The sequence below is a fragment of the Jatropha curcas genome, chromosome 1 (assembly GCF_041381405.1).
Source record: "Jatropha curcas cultivar XTBG-Jc1 chromosome 1, XTBG_Jcur_1.0, whole genome shotgun sequence".
Taxonomy (NCBI): domain Eukaryota; kingdom Viridiplantae; phylum Streptophyta; class Magnoliopsida; order Malpighiales; family Euphorbiaceae; genus Jatropha; species Jatropha curcas.
In genome coordinates, this window is record NC_143151.1 from 10187084 (window position 1) to 10198892 (window position 11809).

The following is an 11809-nucleotide window of genomic DNA, read 5'->3' on the forward strand; positions in this document are numbered from 1 at the left end:
GTTCTTGTTTTAATTCTGGAAGTTGTGATCTTAGATCTTGTTGATTAGGTTTCCAAAAAAATAAATAAATAAATTAAAAGAGTAAGAAAAAAAATTTCGTCCACCATTAAAGAAGCTTGATTGTTGTGTGGATTTTGTTCCCAATTCTTAGGGATTTGACCATATTTTGTGGGATTTGTTCCTAATTCTTAGGGATTTTACCTTATTTTGTGGGATTTGTTCCTAATTCTTAGGGATTTGACCTTAGATTGTGGGATTAAGTTTATCCACTATAATCTTGTGATAAAATCCAATCTTAACTACTTTGTGGATAAGATAACAAGAATTGGTTGTCCATATCTTTTGAGATTTGGTTTATCTATTATAATCCTTGTCAAAATCTAAATCCTACCTAAATTGGATTATATTGAAGGATAAGGAAGGATATAATTCAGCACGCTCGTGCTTCACCTCAAGCACGCCCATGCATGGTTCTGACTCTCAATTGTTGGAGCAAACTTTACACGCACGCCCATGCTTCCATCTAGCACGCCCGTGCTCGGTTCTGACCATATAAAAAAAAATTTCTTTTAAATTTTCTTTGATTGCTTGCTTTGTTTTGGGTAGAATTAAATAGCTCCATATTTGGTTTGCTTTGTAGTAAGCTAAATTCATACATTATATCCAGAAATTGTCTTTTAAATTCTAGTTTCTTTGTTTTTGTGTGAACTTTCTTTTGCTTCTATTACATTATTAGGGTGTGTTTGCTTGTTTACTGCACTCTAATTGATAATTAAAGAGTGCATTGTTTATATTCTTGTGCTGCTATCCATCTCGTTTTGTGTCTTCTTTCTAGAATTGTGCTTGCTTTTCATTGTTAAGTTTTATTCCTTATTTCTAAACGTGCTTTTGAGTTGGTTGGTTGACCTAAGATTCTGAAGTTCAATTGGAAGAATGGCAAGGAGTGATTAAAGAGTGTAAACACGTGAGGGAGTGATTTACCATTAACTCAAATCTTTTGTGTTTTCTCTTTGAATACTAACCATGAGTTCAGGCAAATCTGGAGATGGTGATGAGGATGAAAGTCAAATAGACGATTCCCAATTAAAACTTGTAATGGAGTCAATCCAAGAATAGTTTAGAAGCTACAACAGTTTCCTCCAAGATATGAGAAAGGATTTGAAGGAGATTAAAGTCGCCCGACGCTCTAATACAACAAAAGCTCGTCCTAGTACTACATCGACTAGAATTCAAACTCCTGAAGGTGAGGAGGTCGATAATCCTAACCATAACTTTAGGAATTTGAACAATAAGTCAGGAAGGGCGCAAGGAAGGAAAAGTGTGGATTACCTCAATAGGTATTCATTCACAAAGGATGGATGTGTGGGTCCCGTATATATATGGCACAACCCAAGAGGGGGGGTGAATTGGGTTTTCTAAAAACAGATATAAATTTTAGAAATTCTAAACAAAATATAGAATTCTAAGTGCAGCGGAAAACACACAGAACTTTGTGAGAATAGAATATGGATTAGAATTACCTCACAATGTTCTGATTATAAAAGATAGAAAGTCTGTGCGAAGTGCAGTTATTGATTAAAACAGCTTCACACTGACTTATACACTATCAGAGCTTCTTTATGAAGGAAAGCTATTGAAATTAGAACTTCCTCATAAAGTTTGAGAAATCATATAAAGCTATGTGAAAGACAGTTATTAAATTCAGAACTTCTTCACAGAGCCTAATCAACTATCAGAATGACTTTATGATGGAAAGCTATCAAGATTAGAACTTCCTCATAAAGTTTAGAAAATAAATTAGAAACCCAATCAGTGAAATATACTGTGAATAGAACAACAGTTAGAACATGGTATATTCACTTATTAGAATACCAGAGTCCTAATGTTCAGAAAAGATAAGACTTATTACCGTTTTAGAACATCTGAATCATTAACAATTTTAGCGTTTCTAAAAAATTAAACAAAGGTGTTAAAGACAGTATCAAGCAAACTTCAGAAATAAAAAGATCAACACAGAGAATTATAGTGGTTCGACACTAACTCGCCTACATCCACTCCCCAAGACGCATCTTGAGATCCTTAACTATGTTATCTCTTTTAAAGGGAAAGAGACAAACCAACAGTACAAGGCAATAGATCAACACCTAGATCTACCCTTTTATTCCACTAGATTTTCCAAAGGTTCTAGTTAACCTCAACCCTTTCTGTTTTTGGCAGAGTACAGAAAACTCAATTCAAGACATTAATATCCCACACATGGAGAAGGTCGCTTGATAACCTCTATCTCAATAGCTTCTATCCTAAGCTATTACACACAAAAGTTTAAAAATAAAGAGCCTGTCTACTATAGATTACAAAATCTAAATAGACAGAAAGAAACGCCCATATAAGTACAGGAAAAACAGTTTTATCAGATTAGAAGATCGATTAGAACACAGAACTGTTTTTCAAAAGTAATTGTAAAAATTCTTTTCACTTTAAATATTGAAAACGTTAAGTGTAGAGATGAAAAGAAAATGGGGGTAGAGAGTAAGTTTTGAGAGATAAAGATTTGATCAATGAGAGAATGCTCTTAAAACGAAAACTCTTACTTCACCATAGCTTAAGACATGAAAGCTCCTATATATAGAGAGCATCATGTCCCTTGCATTTGGAAAGTGGATATTTCATTTGAAATCAGAATATCTTCTTTCCTTATTTAGAAGATATGAAAATCTTTGTTACCAAAAATTTATTTTGTCCTTTTTGGTAAGAGAATAAAACACGATTTTTACTTTCCTTTAACCAAAAGATTTTTAGCAGCATTATTTGGAAAATATTTTTGCGGAAGGATGCTCTTACTAAAAACGAAAAAGATTCCCCTTCGTTTTTAAGGTAAGAAAAAAATAGATTTAAGTACTTTAGATCTTTCAAAATATATTTCCAAAAAGTGTATGATTTTATTACCAAAAACGTTAGAGAAGAAATCTCTTTAGTTTTAGGAAAATAAATCATTTCGATTTAAAGAATATTTTTGAAAAATAAAATATTTTTACGATAGAAATTATTTTGAAGAAATCTAATTTTCCGAAAAATATTTTTGAGAGAGAAAAATAATTTTTGTGCTCATATATGGATTTTCTCTCTATCCTACAAAGTATCCTAAATACCTAGCTACTAGGTTCTTCGAATATCTTCACACTCAATGTAGGACTTGCCTTGTACGATTTCTTTCCATACACATTCTGCATAAAAAGATTAGCACAGATAATATAATTTTAAATTTATTTGTTTTGTATTAATCATCAAAATCCGAGATTAGAAATTGACCCTTGAGCCAACAATCTCCCCCTTTTTGATGATGACAAAACCAATAAATTTTGCAAACATAAAAACATGTGCTCCCCCTAAATTTTGTGCATATAAGTTCTAATCATGCCAAAAGATCTTAAAATAAAGCAAATTAGAACATGTATTTTGCTCCCCCTGAATAGATGCAATAAAACTATTTTGTGAAAAATTAGAACTAGGGAGGCCTTTTAGAAACTGATTTTAGAACTAGCAAAACATAGGCAAGATATTCTAAGTTCTCATAATCAGAGCATATATATATATATATTAGAACTAGCAGAGATAGACAAGATGTTCTAAGTTCTAATAATCAGAACATATGGTCAGAGCAAAAACAATAGAATAGTAACTGATATTAAAAAAATCTTATGTCCAACCTGCAAAACAGTCATTAGAATAAGAATCTAAGTTCTAAAAACACTCAGCTTAACATATAGAAAATATGCTCAACAAAATAAACCATATAGAAAACAATAGCCATCACCAATCAACACAGATATAAGTACCTTAGTTACTAAGTACGTACCAAAATATTCAGAATATCACCAAAATACCTGCGTTCTCCCCCTTTTTGTCATCATACAAAAGGGTTAGACACAATTAAAGCAAAATAAAGAAAAATAAACAGTTTAAAAATATAATCCTACGAAGATAAAGCAAAAATAAATTGATTCAAAACATATAAGAAACAAATCAGAGAGGCTTAGAACCAGTTCTATGTCTCTTAGAACTCCTCAAGTTCTGAGCTAGAGCAGTCTCAGAAGAACTTTCTTGTCTTTTAGAAGATGGGGGTAGTGGAGGCTTCTTTCCATGAGTTCTATGCTTTCCTGCAGTGTGCTTCACGTTCTTTGGTTTCTCTGAGGAGGGGATGTAGGTTGTTCCTTTTACTCTGAGAGTAGCTAACTTCCTTGTATTTACATCCTTCATTCTTTCCAAAGTCTTGATGAGTGATTGATTTTGTCCAATTATAGTCTGACACTGCTGTATTGCCTCATCAAGTTCTTTGTTATGCTCTTCTATTAGCTCCTTTTCTATTCTTCCCAGCATAATTTCCCTGCTTCTTTGAGCCGACAACAACTCAGATTCTTGCTCTGTCTTATCCTCAGTAGTCTTCTCTTCATCGCTAATTTCTAGCTTCTCAGTTCCAGCATCACTACCTTCCTCCACTTTCTTCCCTTTTTCTATCTTTTCAGGCTCTTTTTTCTTTTCTGTTTCTTCTTTTTCTAATTCTTCTTTCTCTGCAGTACTCTCCTTTTCAGTTTCCTCTTTTCCCTCTTCTTCTAATTCTTCTTCTTGTGTTTCTTCTTTCTCTTCTTCTGCCTTTTCTTCTGTCTTCTTTTCCTCTTCTCTTACTTTCTCTTCTGATTTCTTTTCTTCTTCTACTATTTCATCTAACTTTCCTTTTCCTTTTTCTTTTCTCTTCTTCTCAATTTCTTCTTTACTTTCCTTGTCCTTCATTACTTTTTCTTTCTTTGTATTTCCAGCTTCTCTTTTTACTTTCTTTTCTTTTTCAATCTCTTCTTTTCTCTTCTCTTCCTTCTCTTTCTCCTCCTTCTCTTCTTTTTCTTTCTTTTCCTTCTCTTCTTTTTCTTTCTCTTCTCCTCCTTCCTCGTCCTTCATTTTCAAAGACCCGTTATCTAACTTGGAAATAGACTGACCAACATACTCATCTAGATCAACATCCAGAAACTCAAACACAGGGGTAAGAATCATATAGTAGGGTAGCTTTTTGGGATTGTTCTGCAATTTGTCAAAAACAATGTGACATAGATTGAGAGGTTTCTTCTCAACTATGTGCCATATGATACATAGCTCTACTTGATTCACATATGTCAGTGAAGCGCTCTTGGGATAGATATAATGTACAATGAGCTTGTACAACCATTTCATGCTCTTTGTCAAGTTAGAGCATTCTATTGTGCCCTGTTTATCTGCAAAAAACTTTTTCACAATCTATTTCACAAACTCTTCCTTTTTGTAATCGCTAACCCTAGACACGTCCTTAATTTTGGTCACCCTGGACCCAGCATTCGGTACATCAAAAATTTTCCCAAAATCAGCGTACGATAACTCTTTTGTTTCACCCTGACGCTTGACAGAGATCGACTCTGTCCCATTAACTTTCAAAGAGCCATAAAATTTCGTAACCAAACTCTCATAGCACAGTTCATTCAAAGATAAAAAGTTCATCTAGCCTTGGAACTCAAAAAGTTCCTTAAAATTAAACTCATCACCACCAAAGAACTTCCAGTCAATCACATAAGAACGCATGAGAGGGTAAGTTGAAAGAACTGATTTACCTTTATCATGAACTTTCGCTACCTGTTTCTGTGATGTAGCAGTTTCGATTTTTCTTTTCTTTGTTTTATCTTCTGCCTTTTTCTCCTTGGACTCCTTCTGTTCATATTTCTTTGAGAGCTTCCTCAGAAGTTGAAGCTCTTGCTCGGTAAGAGAGTCGGATGAAGAGATTGAACTAGATTCGGCCATTGTTGCAACTTTTGGAACTCAGAACAACTTAGGGTTTCAGTTAGCAAAAAGACGATAGAGAGAATACTAAGCAGTTAATAGAAAATAAAGACTCTTAAGTGGCGGAAGAAAGAAATAAAGAACAGTTTTTTAAATGGAATTCAAAACGTTAAATAAGACAAAAGAAATAAAATAAATAAAGGAAATAAAAAAAAATAAAAACAATAAAACCGCCAAAGCACTAAAGACACGAAAACATAATAAAAACAAACACACATAATAAAATAACTGTTTAAGTCTAAAGCAAGATTCTGATAATGACTTTAGAAAGTCATATCAGAGCAATGTGCGTTTTTAGACAAAAATCAGTTTTCACACAGAATAAAAATTAGAACATGGCAAATCTTCTATTTTCGAAATTAGAAAGCAGTTTAGAACATACTTACAGAGTTCTAAAGTTACGAGTTTAGAACTAACATACCAAGCTCTCTTCTAATTGAGCAGAATTGACTTTCATTCAAAGGTTTTGTAAAGATATCTGCCAATTGCTTTTCTGTGGGAATGAACTCAATCACGATATCACCTTTTTGTACATGATCACGTATGAAGTGATGTCTGAGTTCTATATGCTTGGTTCTAGAATGCTGAACTGGATTCTTAGATAAGTTGATGGCGCTTATGTTGTCACACTTGATTGGCACTGTTTCTAATTTCAGTCCATAGTCTGCCAACTGTTGTTTGATCCATAGAACTTGTGCAACACAACTTCCAGCAGCAACATATTCTGCTTCTGCAGTAGAAAGAGCAACAGATGTCTGTTTCTTGCTAAACCATGATACAAGGGCGCTACCCAGAAATTGACAAGTCCTAGATGTGCTTTTTCTATCTATTCTACTTCCTGCAAAATCAGAATCACTATACCCAACAAGATCAAATGTATCATCTTTAGAATACCACAGACCCAGATTAGAAGTTCCACAAAGATATCTTAGTATTCTCTTCACAGCAATTAAATGAGATTCTTTGGGACACGATTGAAATCTAGCACATAGACAAACAATAAAGTGTATGTCTGGTCTGCTTGCCGTTAGATATAGCAAAGAACCAATCATACTTCTAAATAGCTTGATATCCACGTCCTTGCCTTTTTCATCTTTCTCTAATTTTGACGATGGACTCATTGGTGTACTACATACCTTGGTGTTTTCCATTTTCAATCGTTTCAACAACTCTCTAGTATATTTTTCTTGATTAATGAAAATTCCATTCTCACATTGTTTGATTTGAAGTCTAAGGAAGAAGTTTAATTCTCCCATCATACTCATTTCGAACTCACCCTTCATAATCTTAGAAAATTCCTTACAAAGAAGGTCGTTAGTAGAACCAAAGATTATGTCATCAACATAGATTTGCACAACTAGAATATCATGTGCTTTGTTTTTAATAAATAGTGTTGTATCAACCTTTCCTCTTGGAAAACCATTTTCTAATAGAAACTTACTCAATCTTTCATACCAAGCTCTAGGAGCTTGCTTTAAGCCATAAAGAGCTTTAAGTTTGTAAACATGATTAGGTTTATCAAAAATTTCAAAACCCGGAGATTGTTCTACATACACCTCTTCATTTAGAAAACCGTTTAGAAAAGCACTTTTCACATCCATTTGATACAACATGAAGTTTTTAAAATAGCAAATGCACAAAGCATTCTAATGGCCTCAAGTCTAGCAACCGGGGCAAAGGTCTCATCAAAATCGATGCCTTCTTCTTGGTTGTACCCTTGAGCCACTAATCTTACTTTATTTCTCACAACATTACCTTGTTCATCAAGCTTATTTCTAAACACCCATTTTGTTCCAATAACAGAATGGTTTTTAGGTCTAGAAACAAGTTTCCAAACTTGGTTTATCTCAAATTGATTTAGCTCTTCTTGCATAGCAAGAATCCAACTTTCATCATTTTGAGCATCTTCTAAATTTTTAGGTTCTAATTGAGAAATGAAAGCAACATTACCAAAATATCTTCTAAGTTGAGCTCTAGTCATCATCCTTTCCAAGGGATTATCCATTATGTCTTCTTAGGGATGATACTTATGAAATCACCATTCTTTTGGTAATTTAGAATCTTCATTTTCTGTTTCTGGCATTTGACTTTCAACCATGTTCTGATCTTCATGTTCTAATTCTGGTTCAGCCTGACTATTGATGTTCTGATCGCTTTCTGGCTGTTCTAGTTGTTTTGATTGCTCATTCTGCTTTTCAGGATTAGAATCTACAGCATCATCACTTTCTATTATTCTAGAAGTAGAGTCAGTTTCATCAAATACAACATGAATAGACTCCTCTACAACTAGAGTCTTTTTATTAAATACTCTATATGCTTTACTATTATTAGAATATCCCAGAAAAATCCCTTCATAAGATTTTGCATCAAATTTAGCAAGATGATTTTTCTTGTTATCTAGAATAAAGCATTTGCACCCGAAGATATGAAAATAACCAATGTTTGGTTTTCTACCTTTGTATAGCTCATATGAAGTCTTTTTAAGTTTAGATCTTACCAAAGCCCTGTTTAGAATATAACAGGCAGTGTTAACTGCTTCTGCCCAGAAATACTTTGGTAGTTTAGAATCACTTAGCATGGTTCAGGCCATTTCTTGAAGTGTTCTATTCTTGCGTTCACTCCATTTTGTTGAGGTGTTCTAGGTGCTGAGAAGTTATGGAAGATTCCTGTCTCGTTGCAAAAAGCATCGAATTTCTGATTTTCAAATTCTCCTCCATGATCACTTCTAATTGCCGTGATGTTGTATCCTTTCTCATTCTGTATTCTCTTGCACAGATGAACAAACATATCATATGACTCATCCTTATTTCTAAGGAAGAGTGTCCAGGTGAATCTTGAGTAATCATCTACAATAACAAATGCATAGAATTTTCCTCCAAGACTAGAAGGAGTAATTGGACCAAACAAATCAAGGTGTAGCAATTCTAAAGGTCTAGAAGTAGAAACCATGCCCTTGGATTTAAAAGAAGTTCTGGTTTGTTTGCCCATTTGACAAGCATCACAAATGTGATCTTTTTCAAATTTCAACTTTGGCAAACCATGAACCAAATCTTTCTTAGACAGTTTAGAAATAAGGTGCATGCTTGCATGTCCAAGTCTTCTGTGCCATAACCAACTAGAATTATCAATAGAAACTAAACATATGTCCTGGTTATGCATATCAGAGAGATCTACTAGGTATATATTTCCAAACCTTTTTCCAACGAATAAGGTTTTATTATCATGCATGTTCTGAACTTCACAATGAGAAGGGTTAAAGATCACTCTTCTATTTTTATCACAAATCTGACTCACACTTAACAAGTTATAATGTAATCCTTCTACTAAGCATACATCTTCTATTGAAGGATTAGAACCTACCACACCAATACCAACGATTTTACCTTTTGCTTTGTCTCCAAAGCTTACTGTACCTCCCTTTTTCTTTTCTAATCTGGTGAACTTCTTTTTGTCACCAGTCATATGCCTAGAGCAAGCGCTGTCCATGTACCACATCTCTGTTTTCAGCTCTCTCCTTAGGCACACCTGAAAAGATCAAGCAGATTTAGGTACCCAACTCACATTGGGTCCTGGAGGATTAGTGGTAACAGGTGCACTATGATTTTTCTTTCTGTTGAAACTTTGATGTTCTAAAGCCACAATATTAGAAACAGCATTTTTTTTATTAGAAACACGATTCGGTTTAGAAATGCTATCACAGTTAGAACTTGTCTTCTTCTTAGAAAATGATTCTGAAATTGATTTTAGAATTCTAATCTCAGTTTTCAAAGATTCATTTTCAAAATTCAGATTTTTGCATTTTTCTTCAAGATGTGTCAGATTTTCAGAAAATCGATTATTACAACCTTTAAGATCTTTGATTTCTATAATAAGATCTTTGCATGTAACTTCTTGATAAAAAGGATCTTTTAAGTGATTAGTTTCAGATTTTAATTTTCTGAAATCTTTCTTTAGAACTTTATGCTTTCTAACAAGCTTCTCAAACTCATTACAAAGATTATTGTAAGTATTTAGAAGATCACTTTCTGATTCGGGTTCAGAAATACTTACAGTGCTTTCATCATTCTCATGGATCAATGCATTTGTTTCGTTGATTCCAGCTTTCTGTGTTGAAGTCAGAGTGCTGATTTCTTTAGATTCAGAATCGATAGTAGCCATTAGACAGATATTAGCAATTTCTTCTTGATCGCTGTGGCTTTCAGGATTAGAATCATCTGAATCACTCCAAGCAGCTACGAAAACCTGCTTCAGCTTCTCTTTTTTTGACGTTTTTTTCAATTTAGGACAATTAGGCTTGATATGTCCAGGTTTGTTGCATTCATAACAAACCACTTCAGAAGGTTCTTTCTTTGGTAAGTTCCCATTCTTGGGTGGAAAGTTCTTTTTGTTAAACTTTTTCTGCGGCCTCTCACTCTTTCTATAGAACTTTTTAAATCTTTTAGCAACAAGTGCTAAATCATCACTATCAAGATCAGAAGAACTTTCTTCACTAGAATCTACCCTCAAAGCCAGTCCTTTCTTTTTCTTATCTTCTGTTGTCAAAGAAGATTTCATTTCATCTGAAACTAGAGCTCCTATAAGATAATCATAAGTGACAGGAGTCTCTTTGTAATTCATGATAGTTCCTATAGAATCCCATTTTCTAGGTAGAATTCTAAGGATTTTCTTAACAAGCTCATCTTTTGAAATTTCCTTTCCGAGAGTTCTCAAAGGATTAACTATATTAGTAAATCTAGAATTTAATTCTGCAATAGTTTCCCCTTCTTTCATACTAAACATTTCATATTCTCTCCAAAGGATATTTATTCTGGATTCTTTTACTCTATCTGTACCCTCATAGGTGACTTTAAGTTTTTCCCATACCTCTGTCGCAGATTTACATCCAGACACTTTGTTGTATTCAGTTGCATCTAAAGCACAATGAAGAATATTAATGGCTTTTGCATTTACAGCAATGTCATTCCAATCAGCATCGGTATATTCTTCTTCTGTTTTTCTAACTGGCTCATCTCCTATAAATTTCATGGGAATACAAGGACCAGTGATAACATTTCTCCAGCAGTTTATGTCAACTGATTTCACGAAATTCTCTATTCTAGTTTTCCAGTAAGAGTAATTAAAGCCATTGAACCAAGGAGGTCTAGAAACAGATTGTCCTTCTAAAGAAGAAAGAGGAAGTGGGGTTGCCATGGGATCTTTTCTCTTAAGCGGTTAAGCTTCGGTAAGTCAAGAGCCAAGGCTCTAATACCAGATTGTGGGTCCTGTATATATATGGCACAACCCAAGAGGGGGGGGGGTGAATTGGGTTTTCTAAAAACAGATATAAATTTTAGAAATTCTAAACAAAATATAGAATTCTAAGTGCAGCGGAAAACACACAGAACTTTGTGAGAATAGAATATGGATTAGAATCACCTCACAATGTTCTAATTATAAAAGATAGAAAGTCTGTGCGAAGTGCAGCTATTGATTAGAACAGCTTCACACTGACTTATACACTATCAGAGCTTCTTTATGAAGGAAAGCTATTGAAATTAGAACTTCCTCATAAAGTTTGAGAAATCATATAAAGCTATGTGAAAGACAGTTATTAAATTCAGAACTTCTTCACAGAGCCTTAATCAAATATTAGAATGACTTTATGATGGAAAGCTATCAAGATTAGAACTTCCTCATGAAGTTTAGAAAATAAATTAGAAACCCAATCAGTGAAATATACTGTGAATAGAACAACAGTTAGAACATGGTATATTCACTTATTAGAATACCAGAGTCCTAATGTTCAGAAAAGATAAGACTTATTACCGTTTTAGAACATCTAAATCATTAATAATTTTAGCGTTTCTAAAAAATTAAACGAAGGTGTTATAAAGACAGTATCAATCAAACTTCAGAAATAAAAAGATCAACACAGAGAATTATAGTGGTTCGGTACTAACTCGCCTACATCCAC